Source organism: Harpia harpyja, chromosome 18, assembly GCF_026419915.1.
Source record: "Harpia harpyja isolate bHarHar1 chromosome 18, bHarHar1 primary haplotype, whole genome shotgun sequence".
In the NCBI taxonomy this organism is placed as follows: Eukaryota; Metazoa; Chordata; class Aves; order Accipitriformes; family Accipitridae; genus Harpia; species Harpia harpyja.
The window spans coordinates 25,728,989-25,743,122 of NC_068957.1; the positions used below are offsets into that span (position 1 = coordinate 25,728,989).

A 14,134-nucleotide genomic window follows, 5' to 3' on the forward strand; every position below is an offset into this window, starting at 1 on the left:
ACCGGCACCGATTTGCTGCTGGTTACGGCTGCGGGTGACACTTGTCCCTTTGATGTGCGGAGGGAAGAGCAGGCTGGCAGGTCCTGGAGCCCCGCTCTGCCCGGCCAACCGCCCCGACAGGGCGGTGAGGGGCTGCCTGGGTGGCAGGGGAGGGTGGGCAGAGACCCTGCAGAGCTGGGGACAACGTGTCTGTGGGAATCGGTCGCTCCTGGGGCCTCACCGCAACGTAAAACTCGTGCTCTGAAAGAAACGGAGGGTTGGTGTCCCGTCCCCAGCCAGTCCTGTTCCCCAAGTCTTTGTCCTACGACCCCGTCAGGTTTTAGCTATGCTTTTTTGAGCGAAGTATTTTTACTTCAGCCTTTGAGATCTATCCCTCCTGGAAAACTAGTGGAAGAGAGCAGCCTCTTCTGAAGGTGGGTGACGGGGACACCTTTGTGCCAGGGGTGTTTAACCCTTCAGTGGGGGGGTCTCGAGGAGCCAGCGGTGGAGGAGTCCTCCCCACCTCTAAGGTGAGCAAAGGCATCTCCCCTCTTCACCCGGAGATGCCGAGCTCTGGAGGAGGGGAGCACCCCAGGGCTGTCCCCGGTGCCAGGGACAGCGGTAGGCACGGCCCAGCCTGCTCCTGCCTGGGGTCGGACGGGAGAGGACCGACCGCCGGTGTCTGACACGGGCCGGGGGGTCCTGCTGGGTCGCCCGTCAGCTTTCACTGGGAGGGGGCTGCGGCGGGGAGATGCTACAGGTGGGGCTGGGCGGTGGAGGGGGGACTCCGAAAGGTGCCTTAAATCTCCTCTCGTGTTATTCACAGCTCAGATGGCATCGGAAGCAATTACCGCGGCCATGAATGCTGCTTTGTTTTTCACTTTGAAAGGTAAAATCCCTGTCTCTAGAGCCAGAGATCTCAAAGATAGCGGGAGTGTTGACTTTGCTCCCTACGGGAACAAGCTATTCTCCAAATAGCTTTGCAAACAATGATGACAGACAATCCTGACCGTTCCCAGGAGCTTAGTGCGGGTTCTCACTTACCCTTACGCATCTAGTGACAGCAGCAAAGATGTCGCACAGGCAAGAAAGGGAAGGAGCGTGGCTTTGCTGCCTGCCCTGCCTTTGGGGCTCTGGGGACCCAGCTGCCTGGGTGGGAGGCAGGCTGCATGGGGGGGGGGGGGGGGGGGTGGAGGCTGCTGCCCAGGTCTGATGTGCTGGGACCGAGGGACTATAGCATCCGGAGCAGCCTGTGACAGTCTCCAGCTTGGACATAATATCTGCACCTCCTTGGCCTCAGCTTCAGATGCTCACTTGGGGCCTGCTCTGGATCGGTCTGAAGACAGTGCTAATTTGCTATTGCAATTTCTTTCATGAAGAATAAATTCCCCTGAAACAGTCTTTCAGGTAATAGAGTTCTCAAGGAGGTGAGACGGTCAGAGGGAAAGGTGCCCCTCCATGAAGTAGATCACGGAGGGGGCTTGCTTCACCCCTTATCATATCACATTTGAGAGAGATTTAAAAAAAGAAAAAAAAAAATCAGTTCAGGTAGAAACTAGGGCTGCAACTTCAGGAGGCCCAGGAGGGGAGCGGGGCACGGGTCGGCCTCTGCCAGGGCTCTCCAGCCCAGGGGCTCACCTGCGGTCTCTACCCGAGGCACCAGGGATGCTGTCCCTGCACACGGCGGGGGGGGGGATGCTGTCCTCTGCCGACTGCTGCTCTGTAACGGCCCCTCTGCACTGGCGGGTGCCTGGGTGTTGGTCAGTGCCAGGGATGGGGCAAAACTGATAGAGGTGCAAAGGTTGGACTTGCAGGATTTTCACTGACCTGTGACCAAAAAAAAAGCATTTCAATTGTAGTCCGCACTTCTCCTCCCCTCCTGGCAGCCCAGCCCAGCTCAGGACCAGCCAGCAGAGGTTTGGGCAGATGTTGTGGTCACAGGCCAAAGCATCTTCCTTAGGTGCCCCCAGCCAGGCTTGTCCATGATGGCTCCAGACAGGGGCCTCGGAGGAGCTCAGAGCTCAAGTCTGGGTTTCTCCCAGTTATGGGGGGGGGGGGGGGGGCAATCCCAGGGGATGTCGGAACTGCTGCATTTTGACGCTTTCAGAAACCTGTTGTTGCAAATCCAGCTCTGTGCGACAGGGGACACAGACGAGGTGACCGATGCGACTGCTGGGGCTGTGGTGGCAGAAAGCACCTGTCTGCAAAGTGGAGCAGGAGGAAGAAGCTGCTGCGCAGCCTGAGCCTTCTGCTGCTTTAGGTGATGCTTCTGATGTCTTTGCTTTCTCGCTGCCTGAAACCTGTTTGTCTGTTAGGCCGTTGCCCTTCCTCCCACCCTCCTGCCCGAGGAAGAACAGGCCAGGCTGCTCCAAGTCTTGCATCTCTGCTGTTTTGCTGAGAGGAGTAAAGGGGCAGGGGAGTTACTGGGTTTGTGCGCAGCCTCCGAGCAGCCTAAGACTTTCTGCTTTGCTTTGCTTTGCTTTACCCTGCAGGGTCTTGTTCCTCTCATAAGTGCATGTACTTCTCGTAAGGTGCCTTGTGGCCTCAGGGCTTGTATGCTCTCATGTCTCATGTTGCTGTGGTCTCCTTGAATGAGAGCAGTGAGGTTCGGGTTTGAGATACACAGCAATGAGCTTCATCTTGCACTCGCTGCTGCAAAGGAGTCGGTCCCAGGGGTTCCTGCAGCTCCCCCCCAGCCCTGCCTTGGTTCGTGCGGTGTAAGAAGCTGCAAAATCCTCTTCTCTTTACAAGCACTGGCACACTTGCTCTGCAGAGCCCTGACTGCCTCCCAGCACCCTGCGATCAGCCCTGGATGGCCCCAAATCACTTGCTCTTGCTTGCTGAGTGGTTTAATGGAAATTCAGCCAAGATCATTTTTCTGTGGCCACAGGGTACACAGTACTACCTTAGATGGCACATTTAGTTTCTGCAGAATCCAGCGAAGCCAAACAGCCCTCTGTCAGCTTTAGGATTTATGAGACCTTTTCATGCCTTGGGGAGCCCAGGGCCAAGCTAACACAAGAGCAAGGGCCAGCGGATATAAATTACCATGAGCTCCACTGGCTCCATCTTACCAGCAGAGAAACCAGCCCCTTGGCTTTGCGCTCTTCTCACTGGCCACAAATGAGTAGCGTGCAGGTCCCTTGAGCACTGGTTCTGTTTTGGGCCCATACTGGGCTAGAAAGAAAGTCTGGGAAGTGTGCGAGTGTGGAAAAATCTCTATGTATATATGCGAGATATATAGATAAATATGTGTGTGCGTGTTTATAAAAATGTTTAGCAGAAGCCAATACTTGATCCAGCACAACCTCCAAGTGTTAATCAGAATAAATGGGAAAGGGAAATAATCGCTGTCAATAAGGAGGGAGGTGTTGCTGTGCCGGTGGGGTGCAAGGTGGCGAGTGGCTGAGCCCTGAGCTTGAGCCCCCTCCTCTCCGCTCCCTCCCCAGCCCAAAGCTCTCCAGGGCTGCCCCGCTGCTGCTTTTGCAGCTCTTGCAGGGACAACAGCCCCCGGCCCACATTTGGCCCCCTGCCCCACTGCTGCCTCCCATCACCCGTGGGCTGGAGCACCGGCAGTGGGTCGTTGTGCCCGTGGGCAGGGAGCTGCCGCTGCCCGCTGCCTGCCAGCCCTCCTCGTCCCCACGGCAGCCGGGGGAAGCATGACCAAGCACTGCCAGAGAGGGCTTAACCATCTCAGTAATTACACCGGCTCCCCAAAGACCACGGCCTCTTGAACTATAGCCGTTACCCGATGATTCGTAAAGACTCTTCGGGGACTCGGAGAGGACCGTTCAGCCATAATTACCCTGGCTGCCTGCCACCGCCGGCCCGCCGTTGGGTGCCAGGGGACCGCGCGGCATCGTTCCAATTAAGCGACGGGAAAGCGCGCGGTGTTTGCTGTGCTCCCCGTGTGAGATGGGGAGGGAAACGCAGCGCCGGCCGAGCCCCGGCTTGGCCGTGCCGTGGGGAGAGGGGGACCTGGGGGGGTGGACGCACAGTTTCGTTAGTGGGGAATAAGCACAAGTTGTTTTATGACTAGCACCTATTCCCCGCTAACGAAACGCAAAGAGCACCTTTCACTTTTTCCCATTTCGGACCCATAAAACAGGCACTGACAGAATTATTTGGCAGGGTGCAGGCAGCAGCCTGGGGCTGAGTAGGTGGCACTGCGATGCCGGGCTGTCCTGCCTCATGTCCTGCACGGCTCCCATGGCCCTGCAGCACCCCTGGTTATGGGAGCATGGAGCAGAGGAGCGGGAAGAAAGGGTGCCTTGCTCTGCGATAGAGGGATGTGTAATTTTATCTCACATTACAGCATTTTGCCCTGGCAGCTTGTCACCAGCCAGGCTGTTAAAATTCCCTTGAAAAATGAGGGATCCATGGCAAATTACTGATTATAGGACAGTGTCGTGGTTTAACCCCAGCCGACAACTAAGCACCACCCAGCCACTTGCTCTACTCCCCACCGGTGGGATGGGGGAGAGAATTGGAAGGGTAAAAGTGAGAACATAGCCCCATACTAGCTACTATGAAAAAAATTAACTCTATGCCAGCCAAAACCAGCACAGATAAGAAAGGTAATCTGGCTGTGTGTGATTGATCGCTTTGATACTCTAGAAAAGCCCGGTGAGAGATGTAGAGATAGTGCCGTGTCGTATTAACCGTACAGACAGCAGCACCAGCGTGCAGTGATGGGGGTATTCGGAGGCAGCAGCAAGACAGACAGAGCGAGCACAGTGCATCTGAGCGATAGCAGACGGCTGCATAGAGAGGCTACATCACCTACACGACGAGAGGACAGATGGGAGATGGTAGTTTTTAAGGGAGCTCCGGGAGTCCTCCTTACATTTGTGTTTGGAGCGTGAATCATGCAGCAAGCTTGCCGGTTGCTGCATCCCACTCTGCCAAGCTGCTCAGGTTGTCCTCGGTCCTTCTGCTTGGGAAGGGGACAGGGACAGGGAGGCTTTGACCGCCTGTGCCACTGCTTGCGGATGCTCAAGCACCAGCTGCCAGCAGGGGCTGTATGTTGGTCCTACCCCTTCCCCAGTACTGCATTGTGGAGAGAGCAAGAACAGGGGATGGGAGGGCAGGAGCTGCAGGGATTGCAATGTTTTACCTGGCTGTTACATTACATCCCTCCCAACATCAAGAAAGGGCATCGACAAGACAGCCAAAGGAAACAGCATCAAAAGGAAGAGCGGGTCTCTTGGAGATGTTAAAATAAGTCAGGAATAAAAGGCACTTGTGGAAATTCAGTGTGCCGTTTCATATATTTGACCACACCAATTCTTAACAAAAGAAAACCCAGGCTCATTACATAGAAACATCAAACCAGCCAAGATAATTATCTCTAATTAGTGCTAATTTAAAAGTGAGGTCTGTTCTATAGCTGGATTGTTGCATATTTCATTAGTTCATTAGATGCTGAGCAGACAACGCAGATAAGAGAATTAGTTCATTGGGATGATATAAATTTCATCCTCCCTTCACCAGAAACAGCTTGGGGGTTCATCTTCACAACACAAATGATGCGCTGGGCCACATAGCCCAAACAAACTGACCCAGATGACTCAGTGGTTCATCCTCTAGGGAAAGTTCACTGAATACTGTATTAACTTTGCAGAAATAAAAAAAAAAAAAAAGAGGGAGAGAAACAAGCATTTTGTCAGTCAATGTTATTATCTCGCTGTCTCTGCAAATATCAGTCAATTAGTTCCAGGTCTCTTTCAGTGCCTGGACGGGGAAGAAAAACGCCGTGCACTTCAGATTCACCCCCGTGAAAGCGAAAAGTCACCAAAGCGGGGAGCGAGCTCCAGCCGAGGATGTGCCTCGGGCTGCCGTCCATCCTCCCGCAGGCAGCGGGGAGGGGGCAGAGCTGCACCCCCGGTGTGAAGCGTGCCCTGTGTCATCTTCAGCGAGCCCGGCCGTGCCCGCCGGCGGTGTGAAGGAGTGCACGTCCCGTAGGATTTTGTCTGTAGGGGCCAGCAGAGGATTTTCCCCTTGTCAGGGCACGCTGGCCACCTAACCGCCTCCACTGCCCAGCAGGCTCTGCAGAGCTCAGCTTCGCTGGAGATGACTGATGCAGGGGCTGGTCCCACCTTGGGGACCGTGCCGGGCAGGTACCAAGACCCTGGCCTGGCCTCGTCATGGGAAGAAGACTTTGACACACACGGGTGACCCTCCAGGTTTCTGCACACCCGAGGTCGGATGAAACAGGGTGACAAGCATCGGTCCTGTCTTGCTCCAAGTGATCCAAGTCTACCTGCTCTGGCCCTTTGGGTTTCATTCCCATGACCAGTCTTTTTCATCCCCTTTTCCACCTCTTGCCAGGCTGGTTTGCTCCAAAGCAGGTCCTTCCTCTGGCCACCACTAAACCGCAGCCTTCAGCCGTGCCTCTCTCCCTGCTGGGAAGCATCCCAGTGCCAGGCAGGGTCTCTCCCCACAGAAAGGGGATGGCAGCCGTGAGCCCGGCTCTGTGGGTTCACTTCATCTCCAGCTCCCCTCCCCGAGCCAGGGCTTGGCAGCTAATTCTGTTACTGGGGAAACAAACAGCTGGTTTGGGAAATGTTGGGTTTTCAAATGTCCGCTTGGGCTCGCTGCAGAGCTGGGTGCCGTGGCACTTGCAGGCAGCCCGGAGGGGCAATTCTGAGTGATACGTGCAATGATATCAAAAAAGGACCACGTAACAATGGAGATTTCTAACTCAATAGAGCTGTGCCTCGTACAGATCAGTGGCATTGTCTTTTGTAATAAACATAAATGCCAACTATTCCCTGAAGAGCATCTGGAGGAGACGGTGCTGTGATGCTGATGTGTCGCACATCTTTCCCCAGCAGCTTCTCGTGCAGAAGCCCCTGGATCAACTCTCACATTCTTGAACCATTTACCGCCTGCCACAATCCTGCCTGGCCCAGGGAAGCTGTGACTTATGAGATGAAGAGCAAAAATTGGCACTTAGGTGATGATGTGTGAGCAGGAATAAAGCATTTGACTTTCAGATCCACTTCAAGATTGCAGGCAAATAACCCTTTCCGCTTGTAAACTATACATGGGCTAGGATCCTTGCGAGACAATAAAATAGCCCTTCTCTTCACACTGCAGGTTTTTAATCAGATTAACCTGACTTTATGAAGCTTTCAGCTGCAACTGCCGGTGGAGTGAGGGCCCAGCTCAATGCAAGATATTGTCAAGCAAAAGGCAGGGGAACTTTTAATCCTCAAGAAGTTACTGAGCAGGAATACAGTAATTGAAGAAAGTTACTGCAGGTGTTTGAAGCTATAATTAATCTCTGAGAAAGAGAGGGAAGCTTCAAGTTCTTTGAAGGAGCAAACTTTGGAGCTTTAAAGCATTTCAGAAGAGTAAATTGAATGGGGATGAAATATGCAAAGCAAGAAACGCTGCCACAAAGTGCAGTTACAGGCGGTAGGTTTGGGAAATCTGGAGAGGAGAGAAGCTGGGGCCGGGGGGGACAGTGGGAAACCCCTCCCGGTACCCTGGAGTGAAGGAACCCAGCAAACGAGTGCAGTGATGGGAAGGCATGGTAATGACTCCATAGGGGGCAGGAGGCTAATTGAATCATCCGAAAGTGCCATTTATCAGCATGTTCCAGGAGTCGGACCCAAATCCCAGCTTTGATTAGCTGTGAGGCTCCTGAGGCCAAAATATTGTTTATTCTCAGAAGTGCCCCTGGAGAGGACGGACATGGCTAAATGAGTACACACAAGACAGGCAACAGGAGACAGCATGTGTGTCACTGAAAACAGCACCAGAAGAGACCAGGTAGAGTACACAGAAGAATCAATTAGTTAATGGCTGCCATTACAGACAGACAAGAATTGTGGAGATTTAATGAACAGTAATTTAACTTATTGATTAATCAGAAAGCATTCCATTCTTGCTAGTGCTTGCCTTATTAAGCAGGCATCTCCTTCCTGACTGGTCCCTGCTCTCCCTCACTGCCGACCGGTGCAAACAGCAGGAATTTGGGGAGCAGGAGCTCAGGGAACTGGCACAGTGACAGTGACTTGCCCGAGCATCCTCTCAGTCGCATTCACACAACACTGTCCCGAGGGCTGCCTTGTTCCTTCTACCTCTGAGTTTCCCCATCCTCCCCAACAGATTACCCAGAAAACTGCTGCCTTCTATATAGGGGTCTCCTTTACAGCACTGCCTGCTCTCACATGGGGTCTTGCCTTCACCCTCCTGTCTAGGAGCCTTCCAGCAGCTGATAAGCAAAGCTCTGCATATGCTCCCTCATCTTCACCCTATGAGAAGATTCACATGTACCAAAGCACTTGATTTCATATAATTCTGCTTTAAACATGTATGCCGAGGATGTAGTTCGAGAAGTTGCACTCTAAGAAGTCACCGCTGGTGAGAAGGTGCTCAGGTTTGTGATGGTCTCAGATTTTGGGGAGGTCTTTCCACAGGCTGGGAACTACTCTCCAAAATGGTTCTCCACCAGCAGCCCTCTTGCCTCACGAGGTCCGGATTCAGGAAAGCACTCTGCCCGATCTGGGTCTGGGAAGTGACCACGCAACATAATGGCTGGGTGAAGTTGTCTGTTGTTCACATATTAATAAGACCTGAGCACAAGTCATCAGACCAGCCCACAGCAGAAGAACCCCAGGTCTGGTTCTTGTGGGTCTTGACGTGAAAACAGTCTGGCTTTATGTTATTACTGCTTTGACAGCCAAACATTATTCCCAGCCACCCTGGCCAAAGGAAGGGACACCAGGTACAAGCTGGGGAAAGAAGCTGATCCACAACTCATTCCTCCTTCCCTCCTACCATCCCCTAACTGATGGGCTCCCACCTCCACAGGACACAGTCCTGCCCAGCAGGCTGACAACAAAGCCGGTAGCAGAGCCCAGGACTTGGGCCTCTGATGTCTGCAACCCTAATATAAAAAAGACAACCTCAAAGATCATTCGAGATATGGATCTCGTTGATGCTCTGCCCTACCACAGCTCCATGTCTCCCCGGTCCTCATGCCACTGTTCTTCATCCAGGTGCTTCTGCTCCCCCCGGGGTATGGTATGGGCCCCCTCTCTGCCCCCCATTATCCCTCACTCTGTGTCTCCATCAGCTGTCACCAGAAGTAATGTTTAGATTTCATGCTCAATATTCTTGATGCAAGTCAAACATCAAAACCTCAGCAGGGTGCCTGGGAAAATCTAAGTGAGAATATCAGAGGAATCTGTTTCTACAAAGCAAAAGAAATCAACAAAGGCTGTGTTTGGGGATTTTTTTTTCATCCTGGACCATACATACAAATAATAAGTTTAGACTTGTTTTTTTTTTCATTATTATCACCCTTTCTGATATCAATCTCTCCTTTTCATTATAATAAATATTGATCTGTGCTGTTAGAAAACAACTTCTCTTATCTGCTGCTTATCTTTCCGCAGGCGCAGCAGTGGGGACGTGGACAGCAGGATTCATCATCCCCAGGAACAACCGTTCTGCTCATCCCCACCGCCCCTCCAGCAGCACTGGAGGGCCACAGAGCCAGGGGTCTTAGGAAACCTTAAGTTATGTGTCAGGTTCATCTGTATGGAGCTGGGCAGCTGGATCACAGCTGTGATCCTCTGTATCTGGAGGGATGGTTAAAATAGTCCCCCTAAGTATTCCTTCTTTCCTTCACTCTCCTGCCATAAGGCAGGACAAACACCTTTACACACTGCTGATGACAGTTTTTCTTGTTAATGAACATTTTCCTACTCCAAGGCAGCTTTGGGGTAATGGCTTCGTTCCTTTGGTGTGTCTGTATAGTTCCCGGCGCAGCTCTTGTGCCACGTTAATTATCTTCCACGTGGAACTTGTTTCATGCCAGCAGAAATGTACTCAGGGTAGTATAAGAAGTGAAATAAAAATGGCTCCTTTCCCCAGAAGAGCTCTCTGGTTATACAAGATGGATCAGCAAAACCCAGAGCAGAGGGAAGGATAACACCGTGGGCTGGTTTGTAAAGTCAGCCCTCTGTGGGCATCCCAGCAGAAGTTCAGCTGTAACACAGGTGTAGATTTGGAAAAGGGGACGGTTGGGAGAGCCCAGAGAAAAGAGCATCAGCTGGGAAAAAGCACCAAGCAGCTGGGAGGAGGAAGAGGAGGAGGAGGGGACGAAGGCAGTCAGAGCTGTGTATCCCTGAGCGCTGGGCTCCGTCTGCAGCCAGGAGGAACCTGTGCCCTGCTCCTGTGGGAGACCCATGGCACTGCTGCTCGGTCATCACCGTCCCGCCATCCCCAAAGCAACGCACCCACAGAGCTGGTTCTAACGTGGGACGCTGCAGACGAGGACCCCCCATCACCAGGAGGGGGGACGTGAGGGTCCACCCTTCTGCCCAGGCAAAGCCCTGCTGGGCTGGGGGTGCTGATGCAGAAAATGCAATTCCAGCCCGGCAAATCCCTGCACTGCCTTTGCTGGAGGCTGGGGAAGAGGAAGAGCAAAGAGGGGGTTTTGGCAGTCCAAAGATTTCCAGTCTTTGCTTGGCATGAGAAAAGCATTTACCCTCGTATGTCACTACTTCCAGACTTAACCATGAGTACAGCCAAAATCATTTTCATGAGATGTCAACAAGATCTACATGAATAAAGTATAACAATGTTTTCTTCAAATCCAGGGAGTCCTTTTTAAAGCTGGAGCCTCAGTTCAGAGCACCTGCCGGCCTCAGAGCAAACCACAGGCAATTTCTGCTGGGGAAAAAACCAACAACCCTACTTGTTTCCTTACCTATCTTTGCCCTTAGGAACTCTCAGGCTACACCTGAGCCGGGGGGGGGCGCAGGGAGGGAGGGATAACAATTGTGTTGCATTTTTAAAAAGTGATTTTTATCAGAAAGCTTTTATTTATCAGCTTTATTAAAGTGCCATCTCCCAGAGTCACGGGGTCATGAGTTAATCTCAGCTTCAATTAACTAAAAATACATGTTTCTCTGAGCTAAGAAGATAGACAAAATGAGGAGAACCCGGCAATGTTTTCTGTTTCCCAGGCCCCTATTTGGGGGACGCTTGCTTTGGAGACCTTGCAGCTGATGGTACAAAGTTAGGCAATTGGCTTTAGCTCCCAAGAAAGCTTTCGGCTGCTGTTCTGGGTGCGGGTTCGTGCTTGCCCCTGCGGTACCCAGCCGAGGGCATCGCCCTGTGCCCCGGCTCAGGGCAGTGGCCGCAGGAGGAGCTCCCAGCAGCCTGGGCAGAGTGGATCAGGGGGTTAATGAAGTCAGTTGGAGGAGTTTTTCCCCCTGAAAGGAACCCTCTGCCGATGAATCCGAACAGGCATCCCGGCAGGGAAGGCAGCCCCGTCCCGGGGCCCCCCGAGCCCAGCCCCTCACCTCCCGGGCCGGCGCGGGAGCAGGATTTGTAAGCTGTTGACACGGACATCCTGCGTAGGCGATGGAGGCTTTTCTATCGGAGAACAGACACCTCCAGCAGACGCTTTCACTAACAGATTTATTATTGCTGGTGAGGAAAATGAAACCATGTGGAGCCGGTGTGCAGAGCCCAGGAAAGAAGCTTGCCACTTGGAGGCAGACGGGAATTTCCTGAAAGGTGAATATGGCAGAGCATTAAAAGACAAATAAATAAAAAAGCCCTGCTTTATTCCTCTGTCTCAGCTGTGCTTCGACTTGCCCCAAAGCCCAGATAATAAAGGAGCCTAAGAACTGCCATAAAGGGCCAGACCAGAGCTCCACTTAGCCTAAACGCCTATTCCTCCCAACGCCCGCTACCAGATGCTGCAGGAAAGGCCCAAGACGTCCCATAAAGAACATTGATGGGGCAACCTGCACAGATGAGATATTTCTACCCAGCTCCAGGGAGTCAGAGGATGCTTTAGGAGCTGAGGCGGGAAGGTTTATCACCCCCATATTTTTCTCCTGTTTGCCTACCCGGCAGTAATACGAGTGTTCCTGGTGAATCCATAGCACAACTATTCATGAGGGCCGTTACAGTTTTTTATCTCTGAAGCATTCTCGCCTGCAAGCCGCAGAGAGGCAGGATCTCACCTTGGCTCACCTCCCTGCAGCAAAACGGGAGCCAAAATCCCAGCGGGTCCCTGGCCAAAGAAGCCCCCGTCCTGCCGAGCCCCCATCCTGCCGAACCCACCGGGCGATGCCATCAGCCAGCCAGGACACAGCCGCGGCCAGGAGGATGGGCATGCTCTGTGCCCAGGTCTGAGCCTTGCAAACAGACACTGGCTTGGCAAAGAGGAGAGCTGCCTCATGAATTCCCCATAGTGACAGTGTTTTTCCTGTGCATATTTCTCCCTGTGATCATCTCTGCTCCCACTGCCTCTTCCCTGCCTGCCACATTGAGCCCAGATGTCTCCTTTAAAGGGGAACTGCAAAGTTTTGTTTAAAATAACACTATTTAAAAAAAAAACAACCCTTCCAAGATCCCCAGCAATTAATCAACTCTACGTGCAGGCTCCAAACTTGCAAACACATTCGAAAGCAAACTACTTGAAGTTTAGTTTCCCCCACGCTCACCTGCCAAGCCCCAGCCTTACGATTTCGGGTATTCCCTGCCAGAAGCTGATTGTGCCTCACTGAAAGCAGTGAGTCAGACCCGTGTCCTAGCCCAGGCAAGGCTCCAAGTAGATGCAGAGGGAGGATTGCAAGGCGGGGGCTAGTCTGGTCCTGCATTCCTTCGGCACGGAGCTTTAGAGGCTTAACTGAGAAAACGGGGAGAGCTGAACGTTGGGAGTGGCATAACCAGAGCCCTGCTTGCAAATTCCCACTGTGCTTGACTGCAGGATGAATTTTAGGTCCGAACAATAAGAATTGGGTCTTTTTCCCCTATTCATCCCTAAGTCTGAAGAGAAGTGGCGAAGGCAGGAGGGGGAATCAGCAAGCTGGTCTGCAGTCACCAGTCAGCTCATGATTCTGCTCTTGTCCTACCATTACTCTGATGGCTTCCACCAAGCAGCCCCTGTCTGCCAAGGGACTGCTCTGCCTCTGCCTCTCATGTGTCCTCCTAACACCAGCCCTGCACACACCGTGACCGTGGGAGACAGCAGAGACCTGCGGCTCCCCGGTGCCCAGGTGCTGCAGGGCTGCCCCAGCATGCCGGTAGGCAAGAGGCACTTTGCTCCTCATCCTCGTCCCCAAGGGTGAAGGCCCAGGCTCACCGGCTGCAGCCCCATCTCAGCCTGGGACGGCTTCTCAAGCCCCGAATCTCTAAACAACTCCCCTCCTCCCCTGACCTGCTCCCCACCCCCCCGCCCTAAGTTTTAATTTATCAGGAGAATTATTAAAACAGCCATTTCTCAGCTGTCTAACGTTTCAAACCCTGCTCTCATTCATCTGATAAATATTTACAGAGCTTGACATTGTCTTCAGCTCATTCCCTTCTGCGCCAAACAATTCCAAACACTCGCTTCCCTTCTCCTGTGGCTCGAGGAGCGGGGCTGCCCGCCCCGCCATGGCCAGACCCATGTCCCCCCACATCCTTCCTCAGGGGCATGAGGATGCCTGCCCGGCATCTCCGCCCGGGAGCACGGGCTCCCCGTGTCCGTGCCGGCCCCGCGGCAGCCCGGCTGGTGAGCCCCATGGGGCAGAGACCTGCCCTTCCCGCCTGCCCTAGCACAAGGAAACCAAAATCATCCCTTCACCTTTTAGGAGGGGATGTCGCATCCTTGCTCCGCTGCAGCCTGTCAGTCGCCTCAGCAGTGCTGGAGAAGCCAGGATAAACTGGCAGGAGTGTTTCTTGAGCAAATCTATTTTTGTCTAAACACAGGATTTCATGAGAAGTGAGCACTCTTGTGGAGGCACATTGATTTCGATGCTATTTTCAACAGGTTAGGTCAAGGACTCTGCGGTCACCTCCTAACAGAGAGAGGGAGGCAGATGCTCACAAATCAAAATCCCAATTCTTCTGATTTGGAAATGGATGTTTCAACACCATCCCATTCTGCAAGGCCTTACAGGAGGTCAGATTTTGTTTCCAGCAGAAAAAACAATCAATTTCAAGCTCTTGAAATTGTTGAGAAGCAGAATTGCCATCCCCTGCCAGTTTGATCATAACATAATAATTTCTTTCCACGTATTTTTCGGGTTAGCGAGATGAAGTCTCTTCTGCTGCTGCTTCTCAAAGCATTTTCACAGGGCCACATCATGGGTGGGAAGTGCTGAGTGGTTGCTCAAGGAGCCTGAGGTCCCCA

General features: G+C 52.8%; 1 long non-coding RNA gene across 1 annotated transcript; it reads left to right on the plus strand.

Moving 5' to 3' along the window:
- Positions 1 to 2,151: 2,151 nt before the first annotated feature.
- On the plus strand, positions 2,152 to 9,891 carry LOC128153718 (uncharacterized). The gene is made up of 2 exons (XR_008239073.1): positions 2,152 to 2,239; positions 9,390 to 9,891. It is a non-coding gene; the product is annotated as an uncharacterized LOC128153718 (long non-coding RNA).
- The last annotated feature ends 4,243 nt before the right edge of the window (positions 9,892 to 14,134 follow it).